This window comes from Hyla sarda, chromosome 8 (genome assembly GCF_029499605.1).
Source record: "Hyla sarda isolate aHylSar1 chromosome 8, aHylSar1.hap1, whole genome shotgun sequence".
Classification (NCBI taxonomy): Eukaryota; Metazoa; Chordata; class Amphibia; order Anura; family Hylidae; genus Hyla; species Hyla sarda.
The window spans coordinates 219,785,368-219,803,048 of record NC_079196.1 but is presented as its reverse complement, the minus strand read 5'-3'; the positions used below and the strand labels follow the sequence as shown (position 1 = coordinate 219,803,048).

At 41.0% G+C, this 17,681-nt stretch overlaps 2 protein-coding genes across 4 annotated transcripts in view; one reads left to right on the top strand and one right to left on the bottom strand.

Moving 5' to 3' along the window:
- Positions 1 to 17,681, top strand: part of LOC130285555 (syntaxin-binding protein 4-like) — a 186,675-nt gene that overhangs the window by 19,472 nt on the left and 149,522 nt on the right. The window contains exons 1-2 of one of the 2 annotated variants that reach the window (XM_056537109.1): positions 7,955 to 7,987; positions 10,784 to 10,926. The gene's annotated coding sequence lies outside the window, so the exon portion shown is untranslated. Of the gene's footprint in view, positions 1 to 7,954; positions 7,988 to 10,783; positions 10,927 to 17,681 lie in introns of those variants that run through there. The other variant, XM_056537108.1, reaches the window with a different exon arrangement.
- Positions 1 to 17,681, bottom strand: part of PPL (periplakin) — a 96,512-nt gene that overhangs the window by 46,306 nt on the left and 32,525 nt on the right. The gene's annotated exons all lie outside the window — the stretch shown is intronic.

The window sequence follows — 17,681 nt, the reverse complement described above, 5'->3', positions numbered from 1 at the left end:
AATGCCTGGAGCCGTGGTGCTCCATCCTTCACCTCCAGCGCCAATTACACTGGCCAGGCATTTAAAAGGAGGAATGTTGTGCGATTCCGGCACAGAGGTGCCAAGGAGGACCTTCCGGATAGGAGGTTTGTGGTGAGGGAGCTCCTGTGCCACCAGATGGGGTTTGTGCCAGCGGACATCTTGGCAGTAATAAACCTACCAGATAGACAGGGCTATGATGTCAGCTTTAAGCTCATGTCTAATCTGGATAGGTTCTGGTCCAACTTCCCCAGATTCAGAGACAAGGATGGATGGAGTAAATTCAGTTTTATTCCCATATCCAAGCCAGATACCGTCATCATAAACATCATCTTCTGGAATGAAGCTGTTCCTCCCCAGGACATTGTGGTGTGGCTCCGCAGACATTGTGACCTGGTGTCTGATCTCACCAAGAACAGAGATGATGACGGTATCTGGACTGGAGGGTGGAAGGTCCTGGTGAAGCTGCGCCAACATGGGAACATCACACAACATCTGCCCAACTCCTTCTTCATTGGGAGGGAAAAGGGCGTTTGTTTCTACCCTGGTCAGCCCAGAAAGTGCTTTAAATGTGGTAAACCTGGCCATCTGGCAAATACATGTACAGTGGTAAAATGTAATCTATGTGGGGAAACTGGTCACCTAAGTGCTGACTGCCAGAACATCAGGTGCAATCTCTGTGGTGAGATCGGTCACCCTCACCGGGACTGTCCCAATGCCTGGCACAACATCTGCCGGGAGCTTCCTGATGAGGACCTTGTGGCGGGGGCAGAGGCTGTAGAGGAGGAGATTTTGATATCTGGGTCTATATTAACAAGACAGGAGGTCCAGCCAGACTTGGGTAACACCGCACCAACACCTCAGCAGTTAGAAAACACACAAGGTGGAATGGAGGTTGTCCCACAGGACCAGCAGCAACCGGGGGTATCCTCTTCTGTATCCCCATCTGCATCTGAGGAAAGTAAGGCCCAGAAAATTAAAAGAAGGAAAAAAGACACCTCATCCCGCAGGCCAGAGAGAGAGTATACCACCAGTCAGAAAAAGGTCAACAATGGGGCAGGAGTAATGGTCGTGTCCAACAGATACGAGGTTCTGTCAGAGTTTGACGGTGATTTAGACACAGAGTTAAAAAGAATAGAGGACGAATGTGATGATGACACAAGGGACCAACCCCCAATAAAAAGAAAACCCCAGACTGTAAAAGCTAATGCAGAGTCAGACATGGAGACAGGTGGTGGACAGCGGGACTCAGATTCTGACTTGTGATGATGGGCGTCAGGTCTCTGCTCTTCTTGTACTATCTTATCATGGCTGGGTTTACTTTAAAACTTGCTTCAAGTAATGTGAACAGTATTAAAGTGAAGAGGACACGGCACATAGTTTATGACCATCTTAGATATCTGGACAGAGATGTCATCTTCTTACAGGAGACGCGCCTGACTACACTGGGGCACCTACGTGAGGCTGAGAGGGAATGGACGTCTGGTCCCTCTTTCTGGTCACTGGCTGTGGAGCCTTATGCCGGGGTGGCCATATTGTTTACCACCAGGGATGTGACAATACATAGGATGACAGAGGTCATCATGGGAAGGTGTCTGATCCTTGAGGTCACTATACATGGTAGAAGGCTCCGGCTCATAAATATCTATGGCCCGCAGACAGTGACAGAAAGGGTCCAGTTGTTTAATGATGTCAAGCCATATCTGTTTACAGCTGTCCCTGTTATAATGGCCGGGGATTTCAATGTCACTAGGACTTCAGGTGACAGGTCCTCAGGTAGAGCGGTGGCCAGGGACTCAAAAGTCCTTAATAACATGATCTTGCAGTCCGGGTTAAGTGATGTCTTTACACGGGGCGGTAGAAAGCCAAAATTTACATACACATGTTCTGACAGGAGCAGTAGGATTGACATGGCGTTTGTGAGTCCTGCAGAAATGGTTAGTGAGATGTGTGAGAAAGTTGTCCCATATTCAGATCATATGGCCTTGGTTTTCTGTTTAGGAGCCACTAAGCGCCCAGATATTGGTAGGGGGCTATGGAAGCTCAACTCTAGTATGTTGGAGGATGACTATGTTCAGACATGTGTTCATTCCTTCATGCAGAGTCAGCTAGAGCGGGTGGACTTCTATGATGATATGGCCGCCTGGTGGGAGGATGTCAAGGATGAGATCAGAACCCTCTTAAAGAGACTGTCCTTTAAAAAGGGGAGGAGTAAGTATGGCCAGTATCTCAAGCTGCGCAAAGAATTGGAGTCACTATATTCGGCGGGTGGGGACCAACAAAGGATAGACCAGCTGAAATCTGAGATAAGGCAGTATCAGTACAGCAGGTATACCTCCCTGGTTCTTGAAAGGGATTATGGGTCCTTAGGGTCTCCTGATCCCTTTGAGAATTGCCGGGAGCGGGTGGCAAATAAATCTGTCACCGGTCTCACTGACTCCCAGGGTGTTTTGCAGGAATCTCGGGAGGGTATCCTGGGGGTGGTGAGATCGTACTATGCTGACTTGTTTCAGAGGAAGGTTTTGGATAGAGACAAGATGACCCAATTCTTGGAGACAACTCCGCTCCCTGATACTAATGATTTGGACTTTTCTCCTTTGACAGCAGAATTGACGGTGGCAGAGGTCAAAGAGGCCATTGATAAGTTACATCTGAAGAAGGCACCAGGTCCGGATGGGATAACAGCAGAATTCTATAAGACATTCAGAGACCTCTTGGCCCCAATCCTCGTGGATGTTTACACAAATTGTCTAGAAAGTCACCTGATGCCTCCATCCATGAGAGTGTCCTCGCTGATTCTGCTGTCTAAAGGTAAAGAGCCGAGTGACATCAAGAACTGGAGGCCAATTGCCCTCTTGAATGTCGACAGGAAGATTCTGGCAAAAATCCTGTTTTCTAGGTTAGTTTGTCTGTCCCCGGCACTGTTGGCAGGCTGTCAGTATGGCACAGTAAAAGGGCGGAACATCTCTGGGGCAGTGATCTCCATAAGGGAGATGTTTGAGAGATGTAAAGCCCTGAGGTGTGGGAGATATGTTGTCAGTCTTGACCAGGCTAAAGCCTTTGACAGAGTAGATCACGAGTATCTATGGGCCACTTTGTCAAAGTACGGTATTCCGGGACAATTCATCGATTGGCTGAAGACTTTGTATTGTGAGGCCGAGAGCTTTCCTCTGATCAATGGTTGGCAGGGTGACACCTTCAGGGTTGAGGCGGGGGTGAGACAAGGTTGCCCACTGAGTCCGCTGCTGTATGTATTTGCCTTAGATCCGTTTCTGAGGTCACTGCAGGAGTGTGGTTTTCAGGGGGTGCCGGTCCCCCACTCCCTGCCCCTGAGTGTTGTTGCCTATGCGGATGATGTGACTGTAGTGATATCTGAGCCTCGTGAGGTGGAGATGTTGTCTATGGCCATCAGAAGTTACTCGGAGGCCTCAGGGTCTCTGGTCAACTTTGAGAAGAGTCAAGCTCTCTGGATATCTGATTCTGATCCAGACTTTGATCTGCCCCAATTTGTGAGAGCCTCCTCCTATATTAAAATCCTAGGGGTCAAATTTGGGAGGGACGATAATGCCAAACTAAATTGGGAAGAGAAGTTGGAAGCCGGAAATGCAAAGGTTCAGCGATGGAAGAACTGGAGGCTGACCTATAGAGAAAGGGTTACAATGTTGAAGACTTACCTGGTCCCCGTCTTCTTGTATGTCTCTGTCGTTTTTCCTTTGCCAGAATGTTTCTCCGCTCGGCTCTTTAGCCTGTTCTTCCAGATGTTTTGGGGGAACAGGTTGAACCCAATAAAAAGAGGGATCACCTACCTACAGAGGAGAGAGGGTGGGTTGGATATGCTGAATCCAAGGGTGTTCTTTGACTCCATGTTTCTAAAAGTTAATTTTGGTTGCCTGGACTCAAACAACAGCTCCCTGTGGGCGAATAGTATCAGGGACTGGATATTGCCTTTTGCAGAGTCTTGGGTGCGAGGCGGCAGTCTCAAGAGGGGGAGATGGACGCGTGACTACCTCCCCCCGTACCTGGAATACGGGCTCAGATGTCTGAAGAGATGGCGCATTGAGAAGTCCTATATAGAGTGTAAGACCCGTAAGGACCTGTATGTCATGGTGTGTAGGACGTTCTTCTATTTACAGCCAGCTCTGAAGGACTGTACATCCGCCATCTTACAGGACAGTCTGAGACTCCTGAATAGTGTTAGGCTCCCGAAAAAATTTCATGACATCGCCTGGCTGTCCTTACACGGCAAACTATTTGTCAGGGGGAATTTAAGATATCTGAGTCTGTCAGATCGCAAGTGTCCCTTGGGGTGTCAGGAGGAGGAGACCATGACACATTTTATATTGGAGTGTTGGGGAGGGCGACACATATGGCAGGCGATATCCAGGAAGCTTAAGATCCTGAGACTACAGACCCTAAAATACCCTGAAATTATATATGGTGTAACATCTAGTGTGAGGGACATTGACCGGGAGACGTTATATCTGATCATCACCGTCATAAAATACTATCACTGGCACACCAGAACCCGCGTGTCCATGTACAGTGAACCCTTCCATGATAGGAGAGCAGTGGACCTGATCATGTCAGAACTGAGGTGGATCAAATGTTTGGAGGTCAGGAAGGATGGGAAAAATCGTTCATTATGGAGGAATGTACATATAGAATAATATTCACCTTCATGATGTTTTTGTGTTGTTATTTATTTATTTTCTCTTTAATGCAAGTGTATGATATATAATACGTGATTATTGTTTTCATTTAGTTTTTGTGGTCGAATGTACTGTAATATTTCTGTTTTTTTTTTTACTAATAAAAATTGCCTCCTATATAGAAGAATATAACTACTATAATACTGCTCCTATATACAAGAATATAACTACTATAATACTGCCTCCTATATACAAGAATATAACTACTATAATACTGCTCCTATATACAAGAATATAACTACTATATTACTGCTCCTATATACAAGAATATAACTACTATAATACTGCTCCTATATACAAGAATATAACTACTATAATACTGCTCCTATATACAAGAATATAACTACTATAATACTGCTCCTATATACAAGAATATAACTACTATAATACTGCTCCTATATACAAGAATATAACTACTATAATACTGCTCCTATGTACAAGTATATAACTACTATAATACTGTCCCCTATATACAAGAATATAACTACTATAATACTGCCTCCTATATAGAAGAATATAACTACTATAATACTGCTCCTATATACAAGAATATAACTACTATAATACTGCCTCCTATATACAAGAATATAACTACTATAATACTGCTCCTATATACAAGAATATAACTACTATATTACTGCTCCTATATACAAGAATATAACTACTATAATACTGCTCCTATATACAAGAATATAACTACTATAATACTGCTCCTATATACAAGAATATAACTACTATAATACTGCTCCTATATACAAGAATATAACTACTATAATACTGTCCCCTATATACAAGAATATAACTACTATAATACTGCTCCTGTATACAAGAATATAACTACTATAATACTGCCTCCTATATACAAGAATATAACTACTATAATACTGCTCCTATATACAAGAATATAACTACTATATTACTGCTCCTATATACAAGAATATAACTACTATAATACTGCTCCTATATACAAGAATATAACTACTATAATACTGCTCCTATATACAAGAATATAACTACTATAATACTGCTCCTATATACAAGAATATAACCACTATAATACTGCTCCTATATACAAGAATATAACTACTATAATACTGCTCCTATATACAAGAATATAACTACTATAATACTGCTCCTATGTACAAGTATATAACTACTATAATACTGTCCCCTATATACAAGAATATAACTACTATAATACTGCCTCCTATATAGAAGAATATAACTACTATAATACTGCTCCTATATACAAGAATATAACTACTATAATACTGCCTCCTATATACAAGAATATAACTACTATAATACTGCTCCTATATACAAGAATATAACTACTATAATACTGCTCCTATATACAAGAATATAACTACTATAATACTGCTCCTATGTACAAGTATATAACTACTATAATACTGCTCCTATATACAAGAATATAACTACTATAATACTGCTCCTATATACAAGAATATAACTACTATAATACTTCTCCTATATACAAGAATATAACTACTATAATACTGCCTCCTACATACAAGAATATTACTACTATAATACTGCTCCTATATACAAGAATATAACTACTATAATACTGTCCCCTATATACAAGAATATAACTACTATAATACTGCTCCTGTATACAAGAATATAACTACTATAATACTGCCTCCTATATACAAGAATATAACTACTATAATACTGCTCCTATATACAAGAATATAACTACTATATTACTGCTCCTATATACAAGAATATAACTACTATAATACTGCTCCTATATACAAGAATATAACTACTATAATACTGCTCCTATATACAAGAATATAACTACTATAATACTGCTCCTATATACAAGAATATAACCACTATAATACTGCTCCTATATACAAGAATATAACTACTATAATACTGCTCCTATATACAAGAATATAACTACTATAATACTGCTCCTATGTACAAGTATATAACTACTATAATACTGTCCCCTATATACAAGAATATAACTACTATAATACTGCCTCCTATATAGAAGAATATAACTACTATAATACTGCTCCTATATACAAGAATATAACTACTATAATACTGCCTCCTATATACAAGAATATAACTACTATAATACTGCTCCTATATACAAGAATATAACTACTATAATACTGCTCCTATATACAAGAATATAACTACTATAATACTGCTCCTATGTACAAGTATATAACTACTATAATACTGCTCCTATATACAAGAATATAACTACTATAATACTGTCTCCTATATACAAGAATATAACTACTATAATACTGCTCCTATATACAAGAATATAACTACTATAATACTGCTCCTATATACAAGAATATACCTACTATAATACTGCTCCTATATACAAGAATATAACTACTATAATACTTCTCCTATATACAAGAATATAACTACTATAATACTGCCTCCTACATACAAGAATATTACTACTATAATACTGCTCCTATATACAAGAATATAACTACTATAATACTTCTCCTATATACAAGAATATAACTACTATAATTCTGCCCCTATATACAGGAATATACTATAATACTGCAGCAGCGCCATTTCAGTGAACCTCTCTCATCCATAATTCAGCGGTGATGGGCTCGGCTGTGCTGGGCGTTGCCGGGCGCAGGATCAGAGGAGCATTAATGAAGTTTATTTCTGATCTCTGGTCTCATTAATCCTCTCATTACGCCTCCGCTCTTAGGAACGGCTGAGACAATGTATCACTTTCCCTTCGTGTGCCATCTCCTCCAGAACATATACAACACTTCTCAGGTGTACAGGGGGTCTCCCACCTCCATAGACCCCCCCCATCTGTCCTATCAGCACCCATGTGATACACCGCCATCCCCTGCACCGTCTCTCCTGCCCTGTAAAAGAGGGCCGAGAAATCTCAGAGGCAGTGTTTTTAGGAACAGTGTGCCTCCAGCTGTTGCAAAACTACAACTCCCAGCATGCCCGGACAGCCAACGGCTGTCCGGGCATGCTGGGAGTTGTAGTTTTGCAACAGCTGGAGGCACACTGTTCGGAAAACACTGCTCAGAGGTGTCACTTGAAGCCTACTATGGGCCTACCATTTATAACACAGTGGGAGAGGTTGCCCATAGCAACCAATCAGATGGCTTCTTTCATTTCTAAAATGAAAAATGAAAGTAAACATCTGATTGGTTGCTATGGGCAACTGCACCGCTCTTCCTCTACACAGGTTTCCATAAATCTTCCTCAATCTTCTTGTAAGGCATTCGGAAAGTATTCAGACCCTTTTTCTCTTTTCACATTTCGTTATGTTGTTCCTTGTGCTAAAATAAATAATTAAATCTATCCCCAACAGCCAAAGGCTGTCCTGGCATGCTGGGAGTTGTAGTTTTGCAACAGCTGGAGGCGCACTGTACGGAAAACACTGCTCAGAGGTGTCACTTGAAGCCTACTATGGGCCTACCATTTAAAACACAGTGGGGAGGTTGCCCATAGCTACCAATCAGATGGCTTCTTTCATTTTTAAAAAGAAAAATGAAAGTAAACATCTGATTGGTTGCTATGGGCAACTGCACCGCTCTTCCTCTACACAGGTTTCCATAAATCTTCCTCCACCTTCTTGTAAGGCATTCCGAAAGTTTTCAGACCCTTTTCACATTTTGTTATGTGAAAATATACATTTTTTATTTTTTTTATTTTTGTTAAAATCTATCCCACCCCCCTCCCCCACCAACGTTGAGCACTTAATACCCCACAATGAGATTGTGAAAAAGTGAGTTTAAAAAAAAAAGGAAAAACTAATATTTTGCGCGCAAATTAGTATTCGGACCCTTTGCTGTGACACGTGACATTCGGCTCTGACTCCTCCCATTTCTCTTGATCATCTCTGAGATGTTTCTCCACCTTGTGGTAAATCCAGGTGACCGGACAAGATGTGGAAAACACCGCCCTGTCTACGTAAGGCCTCACAGCTGACAATGTATATCGGAGCAAACACCACGCCATGAGGGGGAAAGAACTGCCTGTAGAGCTCAGAGACAGGATTGTGTAGAGGCTCAGGTCTGCAGAAGGGGGACGAAGACATTTCTGCTGCACTGAACGTTCCCAAGAAGCTCAGTGGCCTCCATAATTCTTACATGGAAGAAGAAGAAGGAGAAACAAGGACTCTGTAGTGAGGATCTGCAATACAAATTGTGTGACTGATGATGTCATCAGAACCTCTCAGTTGATCAAATCTCAGCCTAGAGGAACGATAATAAAGAGCCGGCAGCTGTCCCTGAAAATCCACACATACACATGCACACTCGGCCTAACTGAGCATGCATATGTTCTCAATAGGAGGGAGTTAAAGGGGTACTCTGCTGGAAAACTATTTTTTTTTATTTTATAAATTATAATTTTTTCAATTTGTAAATTACTTCTATTTAAAAATCTTTATCCTTTCAGTACTTATCCTCTGCTGTATAGTGCACAGGAAATTCTTTTCTTTTTGAATTTCCTTTCTGTCTGACCACAGTGCTCTCTCTGCTGACACCTCTGTCCATTTTAGGAACTGTCCAGAGTAGGAGCAAATCCCCATAGCAAACCTATCCTCCTTTGGAGAGTTCCTAAAATGGACAGAGGTGTCAGCAGAGAGCACTGTGGTCAGACAGACAGAAAGGAAATTCAAAAAGAAAATAATTTTCTGTAGATTATATAGCAGCTGATAAGTACTGGAAGGATTAATATTTTTTAAATAGAAGTCATTTACAAATCTGTTTAACTTTCTGGCACCAGTTGATTTAAAATAAGATGTTTTCCAGTGGAGTACCCCTTTAAGGTGGCCATACACTTTGCAATGGGACCCCACCAGAGTCTCCCCCATATAAGCCCTCTTGGAGCTTAGAGCTCTTCCTGCTGAGGTCCAGTGCAGTCAAGTCTGAAGTCATAGTCTGGAGTCATAGTCTGGAGTCATAGTCTGGAGTCATAGTCTGGAGTCATAGTCTGGAGTCATAGTCTGGAGTCTGGAGTCATAGTCTGGAGTCATAGTCTGGAGTCATAGTCTGGAGTCTGGAGTCATAGTCTGGAGTCATAGTCTGGAGTCATAGTCTGGAGTCTGGAGTCATAGTCTGGAGTCATAGTCTGGAGTCATAGTCTGGAGTCATAGTCTGGAGTCATAGTCTGGAGTCATAGTCTGGAGTCATAGTCTGGAGTCTGGAGTCATAGTCTGGAGTCATAGTCTGGAGTCTGGAGTCATAGTCTGGAGTCATAGTCTGGAGTCATAGTCTGGAGTCATAGTCTGGAGTCTGGAGTCATAGTCTGGAGTCATAGTCTGGAGTCATAGTCTGGAGTCATAGTCTGGAGTCTGGAGTCATAGTCTGGAGTCTGGAGTCATAGGAGGCCTTAAGTCCAGTCTGCAGCCACAAGCTACAAGTAAGCCACAGTCTCAGTATTGTCAGTCACAAGTCAAGTCACAGTCATCATCTGTCAAGTCAACGTGGCCTGCACTAAATTGTCCGCATCTACTACAAGTCCCAGCAAGCCCTTAAGGTCCCTGAGTCACTAGTCCCCTCCGTGGGCCCTGGCTGAATTGTATAGACTTTTCCACCTGTCTAACCTCAGTAAAGCTACCGTTGTCCATAATTTCATCAAAATTCATTATTACTCAGTGCCAAGCCCAGGGTCCAGCGGTATACCTTCGGGTGATATTGAGGATAAACCTCACCCTGGCATCACAAATACAAGGGGTTAATGCCATCTGCCACTAGGGTAATTCCATCTGCCCTGCATCTCACACCCCATAGCACTCATGAATGCCTATGAGTTCTGAGTGGAGAGAGGAGGGGTAAGCCACTGCCAAACTCCTCTCCATCATGTTTAGGGCATGTTGGGAACTGTAGTTTTGCAACAGCTGGAGAGCCGCGGGTTGGAGAACATCAGATGGTTGGAATCGGCGGGTTTGGTTACCTTTGTGTCAGGTTTTGCAACCGTGTTAGAAAGTGACCGCGCCATTTTTGTTTTATCTTTTTTTGTCCGACTCCCTGAATGTTCTGTTCCCTTCTCTTCCTAATCAGGAAACTAATTACATGGCAGCTCAGGAAACGAACAATCCGATAATTGAGATACATGGAGGACGAGGAGTCATCGAGACGTGATCATCCCTCCCAGAAACCAGAGGAAGAGGATCCACAATACATCGGATGTCAGGCCCTGCCAGGTAAACAGCGGGACTCCTTCCTGGACCGCCTCCCCTGCTCTGGGACCTGAGTGTACGGGGGAAATGATTCACACAATCGATCCTATAAATAACAAGCAATGTGGGGAAAGCTGAGAACAGGATTACATGCCAGCCGGGGCAGAGGGCATCAATGGGCATGGCTTAACTTCTCTGTGGATTGTCTAGAAGAGTGTGTTGTCTTCCGAATGTCTCAGTAGTGCAGCCTCAGGCTTTAGGAGAGTCATTTCAATAGGTCAGATCTCTATTATGACTATTTGCAACACCTGGAGACCAATAATCTAGGCCAAGATTGGTCTGAATGTTCTGGTTATTCCACAATGTACTTAAAGGGTTAATGGAATTTCCAGTGGACAATAGCGGAAAGACCTGTGTGGGGGTATAGAGGGCCCAGGGTCACGGGGGACGCACTGTCTGGGACACCTTGTCTGACCAGTCCGCCAATATAGACACCATGGATACACCATGACGGACTCTCTTACAGACCCATAACACTTCATCTCTTGACCATTACAGTCCTCATTGTAACCGCTTCCTTAAAATCCACAACAAGGAAATACGGGGGCCTGAGGGGGCGGAGCATAACTTCTATGAATCCTGTGTATTACCCCTAACAGGGTGTATCAACTTTATCCGGAGTACATCTTGAAGCCTGCCTAACAATGGGTCAGTGTGCCCCAGTCGGACCATGATTATAGGGCACTGCCATACTACTATCAATTACAGTAACCATGGATACCACCCATAGCTTTGGTATAATAGTACTATATAGTGCTCACATAATAGTACCACAGTACCCATGTACATCATCCATAGCACCTATATAATGCTATTATACATAATGCATATATATTAGTAACGGTCATGATACTACAGGTATAACATTTATAACTCCTTATACCAGTACTATACACAGTGCTCACATAATAGTACCACAGTACCCATGTACATCATCCATAGCATCTATTTAATAGTACTATACATAGTGCTCATTCCAGTCTAGCCATAGCTTCTTTATAACATTAATATACACAGTGCTGCTATAATAGTACCTGTCACAGTACTAGTGTTTAATATCCATAGCGTATGTATAACAGTACTATACAGAGTGCTGCTATAATAGTACCTGTCACAGTACTAGTGTTTAATATCCATAGCGTATGTATAACAGTACTATACAGAGTGCTGCTATAATAGTACCTGTCACAGTACCAGTCACAGTATCACAGCACTAGTGTTTAATATCCATAGTGTCTGTATAACAGTACTATACATGGTGCTGCTATAATAGTACCTGTCACAATACTAGTGTTTAATATCCATAGCGTATGTATAACAGTACTAACAGAGTGCTGCTATAATAGTACCTGTCACAGTACCAGTCACAGTATCACAGCACTAGTGTTTAATATCCAGTGTCTGTATAACAGTACTATACATGGTGCTGCTATAATAGTACCTGTCACAATACTAGTGTTTAATATCCATAGCGTATGTATAACAGTACTAACAGAGTGCTGCTATAATAGTACCTGTCACAGAACTAGTGTTTAATATCCATAGCGTATGTATAACAGTACTATACAGAGTGCTGCTATAATAGTGCCAGTCACAGTACTAGTGTTTAATATCCATAGTGTCTGTATAACAGTACTATACAGAGTGCTGCTATAATAGTACCTGTCACAATACTTGTGTTTAATATCCATAGCGTATGTATAACAGTACTAACAGAGTGCTGCTATAATAGTACCAATCACAGTACTAGTGTTTAAAATCCATAGCGTATGTATAACAGTACTATACAGAGTGCTGCTATAATAGTATCAGTCACAGTACTAGTGTTTAATATCCATAGTGTCTGTATAACAGTGCTATACACGGTGCTGCTATAATAGTACCTGTCACAGTACTAGTGTTTAATATCCATAGTGTCTGTATAACAGTACTATACACAGTGCTGCTATAATAGTACCAGTCACAGTACTAGTGTTTAATATCCATATTATCTGTATAACAGTACTATACACAGTGCTGCTATAATAGTACCAGTCACAGTACTAGTGTTTAATATCCATATCATCTATATAACAGTACTATACACAGTGCTGCTATAATAGTACCTGTCACAGTACTAGTGTTTAATATCCATAGTGTCTGTATAACAGTACTATACACAGTGCTGCTATAATAGTGCCAGTCACAGTACTAGTGTTTAATATCCATATCATCTATATAACAGTACTATACACGGTGTTGCTATAATAGTACCTGTCACAGTACTAGTGTTTAATATCCATAGTGTCTGTATTACAGTACTATACAGAGTGCTGCTATAATAGTACCTGTCACAGTACTAGTGTTTAATATCCATATCATCTATATAACAGTACTATACACAGTGCTGCTATAATAGTGCCAGTCACAGTACTAGGGTTTAATATCCATAGTGTCTGTATAACAGTACTATACAGAGTGCTGCTATAATAGTACCTGTCACAGTACTAGTGTTTAATATCCATAGTGTCTGTATAACAGTACTATACACAGTGCTGCTATAATAGTACCTGTCACAGTACTAGTGTTTAATATCCATAGTGTCTGTATTACAGTACCATACAGAGTGCTGCTATAATAGTGCCAGTCACAGTACTAGTGTTTAATATCCATAGTGTCTGTATAACAGTACTATACAGAGTGCTGCTATAATAGTGCCAGTCACAGTACTAGTGTTTAATATCCATAGCGTATGTATAACAGTACTATACAGAGTGCTGCTATAATAGTACCAGTCACAGTACTAGTGTTTAATATCCATAGCGTATGTATAACAGTACTATACACGGTGCTGCTATAATAGTGCCAGTCACAGTACTAGTGTTTCATATCCATAGTGTCTGTATAACAGTACTATACACAGTGCTGCTATAATAGTACCTGTCACAGTACTAGTGTTTAATATCCATAGTGTCTGTATAACAGTACTATACAGAGTGCTGCTATAATAGTACCAGTCACAGTACTAGTGTTTAATATCCATAGCGTATGTATAACAGTACTATACAGAGTGCTGCTATAATAGTACCAGTCACAGTACTAGTGTTTAATATCCATAGCGTATGTATAACAGTACTATACACGGTGCTGCTATAATAGTGCCAGTCACAGTACTAGTGTTTCATATCCATAGTGTCTGTATAACAGTACTATACACAGTGCTGCTATAATAGTACCTGTCACAGTACTAGTGTTTAATATCCATAGTGTCTGTATAACAGTGCTATACACAGTGCTGAAATACTCTCACTGGCCACTGTAGTAACTACATTGCTTTGTTAACACAAATAGTTAATCAGCCAATCACATGGCAGCAACTCAATTCATTTAGGTATGTGGATGTGGTCAAGACAACTTGTTCACAACTTGTTCACAAACTGAGCATCAGAATGGGGATGAAAGGGTATTTAAGTGACTGTGAATGTGCCCTGGTTGTTGGTGGCAGATGGTCCGGTCTGAAAATTTCACAAACTCCTGATCTACTGGGACATACAACCCAATCTGTAGGATTTACGGAAAACGGTCCAAAAAAGAGAAAATATTCAGTAAACAGCAGTTGTGTGGACAAGAGGAGAATGGGCAGACAGGTTTGAGATGACATAAAGGCAACAGTAACTCAAAAAACTACTTGATAACCCCAAGGTATGCAGGATACCATCTCTGAGCTCACAACATGTCCGACCTTGAAGCAGATAGGCTACAGCAGCTGAAGACCATATCAGGGGCCACTGATGCCAGCTACAATTCACACAGGCCACCGAAACTGGACAATGGAAGATGGAAGAACATTGTCTGGTCTGAGGAGTCTCCATTCCAGCTGTGGCATCAGGTGACAGGGTCAGAATTTGGTCTAAACAACATAAATCATGGATTCCTCCTGCCTTGTATCTGGTTCAGGGTGGTGGGGGTGTAATGGTGCGGGGGACATTGCCAGTGGACCCTGTATCTTCTGATGATACTTCCAGCAGGAAAATGACATCATCTCCTACAGGACAATGAGGTCACTGGACTCCAATGGCCTCCACAGTCACCAGATCTCATCCTATAGATCACCGCTGGGATGTGGTGGAACCGGAGATTCTCATCAAGGATCCGACAAATGTACAGCAACTGTGTGATGTCATCATGTCTATATGGAGGAACTGTGTGATGTCATCATCTCCATATGGAGGAACTGTGTGATGTCATCATGTCCATATGGAGGAACCGTGTGATGTCATCATGTCCATATGGAGGAACCGTGTGATGTCATCATGTCCATATGGAGGAATTGTGTGATGTCATCATGTCCATATGGAGGAACTGTGTGATGTCATCATGTCCATATGAAGGAACTGTGTGATGTCATCATGTCCATATGGAGGAACTGTGTGATGTCATCATGTCTATATGGAGGAACTGTGTGATGTCATCATGTCTATATGGAGGAACTGTGTGATGTCATCATGTCCATATGGAGGAACTGTGTGATGTCATCATGTCTATATGGAGGAACTGTGTGATGTCATCATGTCTATATGGAGGAACTGTGTGATGTCATCATGTCCATATGGAGCGAATTATCTGAGGAATGTTTCCAGCACCTTGTAGAAAGTATAAAGGGGGTCCAACCCGTGACTAGAAAGGTGTACCTAATAAGGCTGGGTTCACACTACGTTTTCTCCCATACGGGAGCGCATACGGCAGGGGGGAGCTAAAACCTCGCGCTCCCGTATGCCTTCGTATGCGCTCCCGTATGTCATTCATTTCAATGAGCCGACCGGAGTGAAACGTTCGGTCCGGTCGGCTCATTTCTGCGCCGTATGCGCTTTTACAACCGGACCTCAAACCGTGGTTGACCACAGTTTTAGGTCCGGTTGTAAAAGCGCATACGGCGCAAAAATGAGCCGACCGGACCGAACGTTTCACTCCGGTCGGCTCATTGAAATGAATGACATATGGGAGCGCATACGAAGGCATACGGGAGCGCGAGGTTTTAGCTCCCCCCTGCCGTATGCGCTCCCGTATGGGAGAAAACGTAGTGTGAACCCACCCTAAAGTGGCCAGTGAGTGTAATAGTACCAGTAATTGTAAACATCTATACCGCCTATGGCTTCTGTATAACTATACCTATACACAGCGCTCATATATGAGTAACAGTAGTCATTTATATCAAGCATAGCTTCTCTTTAATAGTACTTTACATAGTACTCACATAACAGTACCACTCACAGTACCCATGTATATCTTCCATAGCGTTTATAGTCTAGTACTGCCCTTTGGTGCTGGAAAACTCATATATTGTTAAGGACTCAATAGGATAATACAGTAGAGAACTATCCTGGAGGCATCTGACACAGCTATACCCAGTATATACAGGTTATACCAGTATGGTCCATATCACTATATACAGGAGATATATAACTTATACCAGCTGTACATATATAATTATATACAGTATATACCCAGGTTATACCATCATGGTCCATATCACTATATACAGGAGATATATAACTTATACCAGCTGTACATATATATTATATACGGTATATACCCAGGTTATACCAGCATGGTCCATATCACTATATACAGGAGATATATAACTTATACCAGCTGTACATATATAATTATATACGGTATATACCAGGTTATACCAGCATGGTCCATATCACTATATACAGGAGATATATAACTTATACCAGCTGTACATATATAATTATATACAGTATATACCCAGGTTATACCAGCATGGTCCATATCACTATATACAGGAGATATATAACTTATACCAGCTGTACATATATTATTATATACAGTATATACCCAGGTTATACCAGCACGGTCCATATCACTATATACAGGAGATATATAACTTATACCAGCTGTACATATATATTATATAGCGTATATACCCAGGATATACCAACATGGTCCATTTCACTATATACAGGAGATATATAACTTATACCAGCTGTACAAATAATTATATACAGTATATACCCAGGTTATACCAGCATGGTCCATATCACTATATACAGGAGATATATAACTTATACCAGCTGTACATATATATTATATACAGTATATACCCAGGTTATACCAGCACGGTCCATATCACTATATACAGGAGATATATAATTTATACCAGCTGTACATATATATTATATAGCATATATACCCAGGATATACCAACATGGTCCATATCACTATATACAGGAGATATATAACTTATACCAGCTGTACAAATAATTATATACAGTATATACCCAGGTTATACCAGCATGGTCCATATCACTATATACAGGAGATATATAACTTATACCAGCTGTACATATATATTATATACAGTATATACCCAGGTTATACCAGCATGGTCCATATCACTATATACAGGAGATATATAACTTATACCAGCTGTACATATATATTATATACAGTACATACCAGGTTATACCAGCATGGTCCATATCACTATATACAGGAGATATAACTTATACCAGCTGTACATATATATTATATACAGTATATACCCAGGTTATACCAGCATGGTCCATATCACTATATACAGGAGATATATAACTTATACCAGCTGTACATATATATTATATACAGTATATACCCAGGTTATACCAGCATGGTCCATATCACTATATACAGGAGATATCTAACTTGTACCAGCTGTACATATATCATTATATACA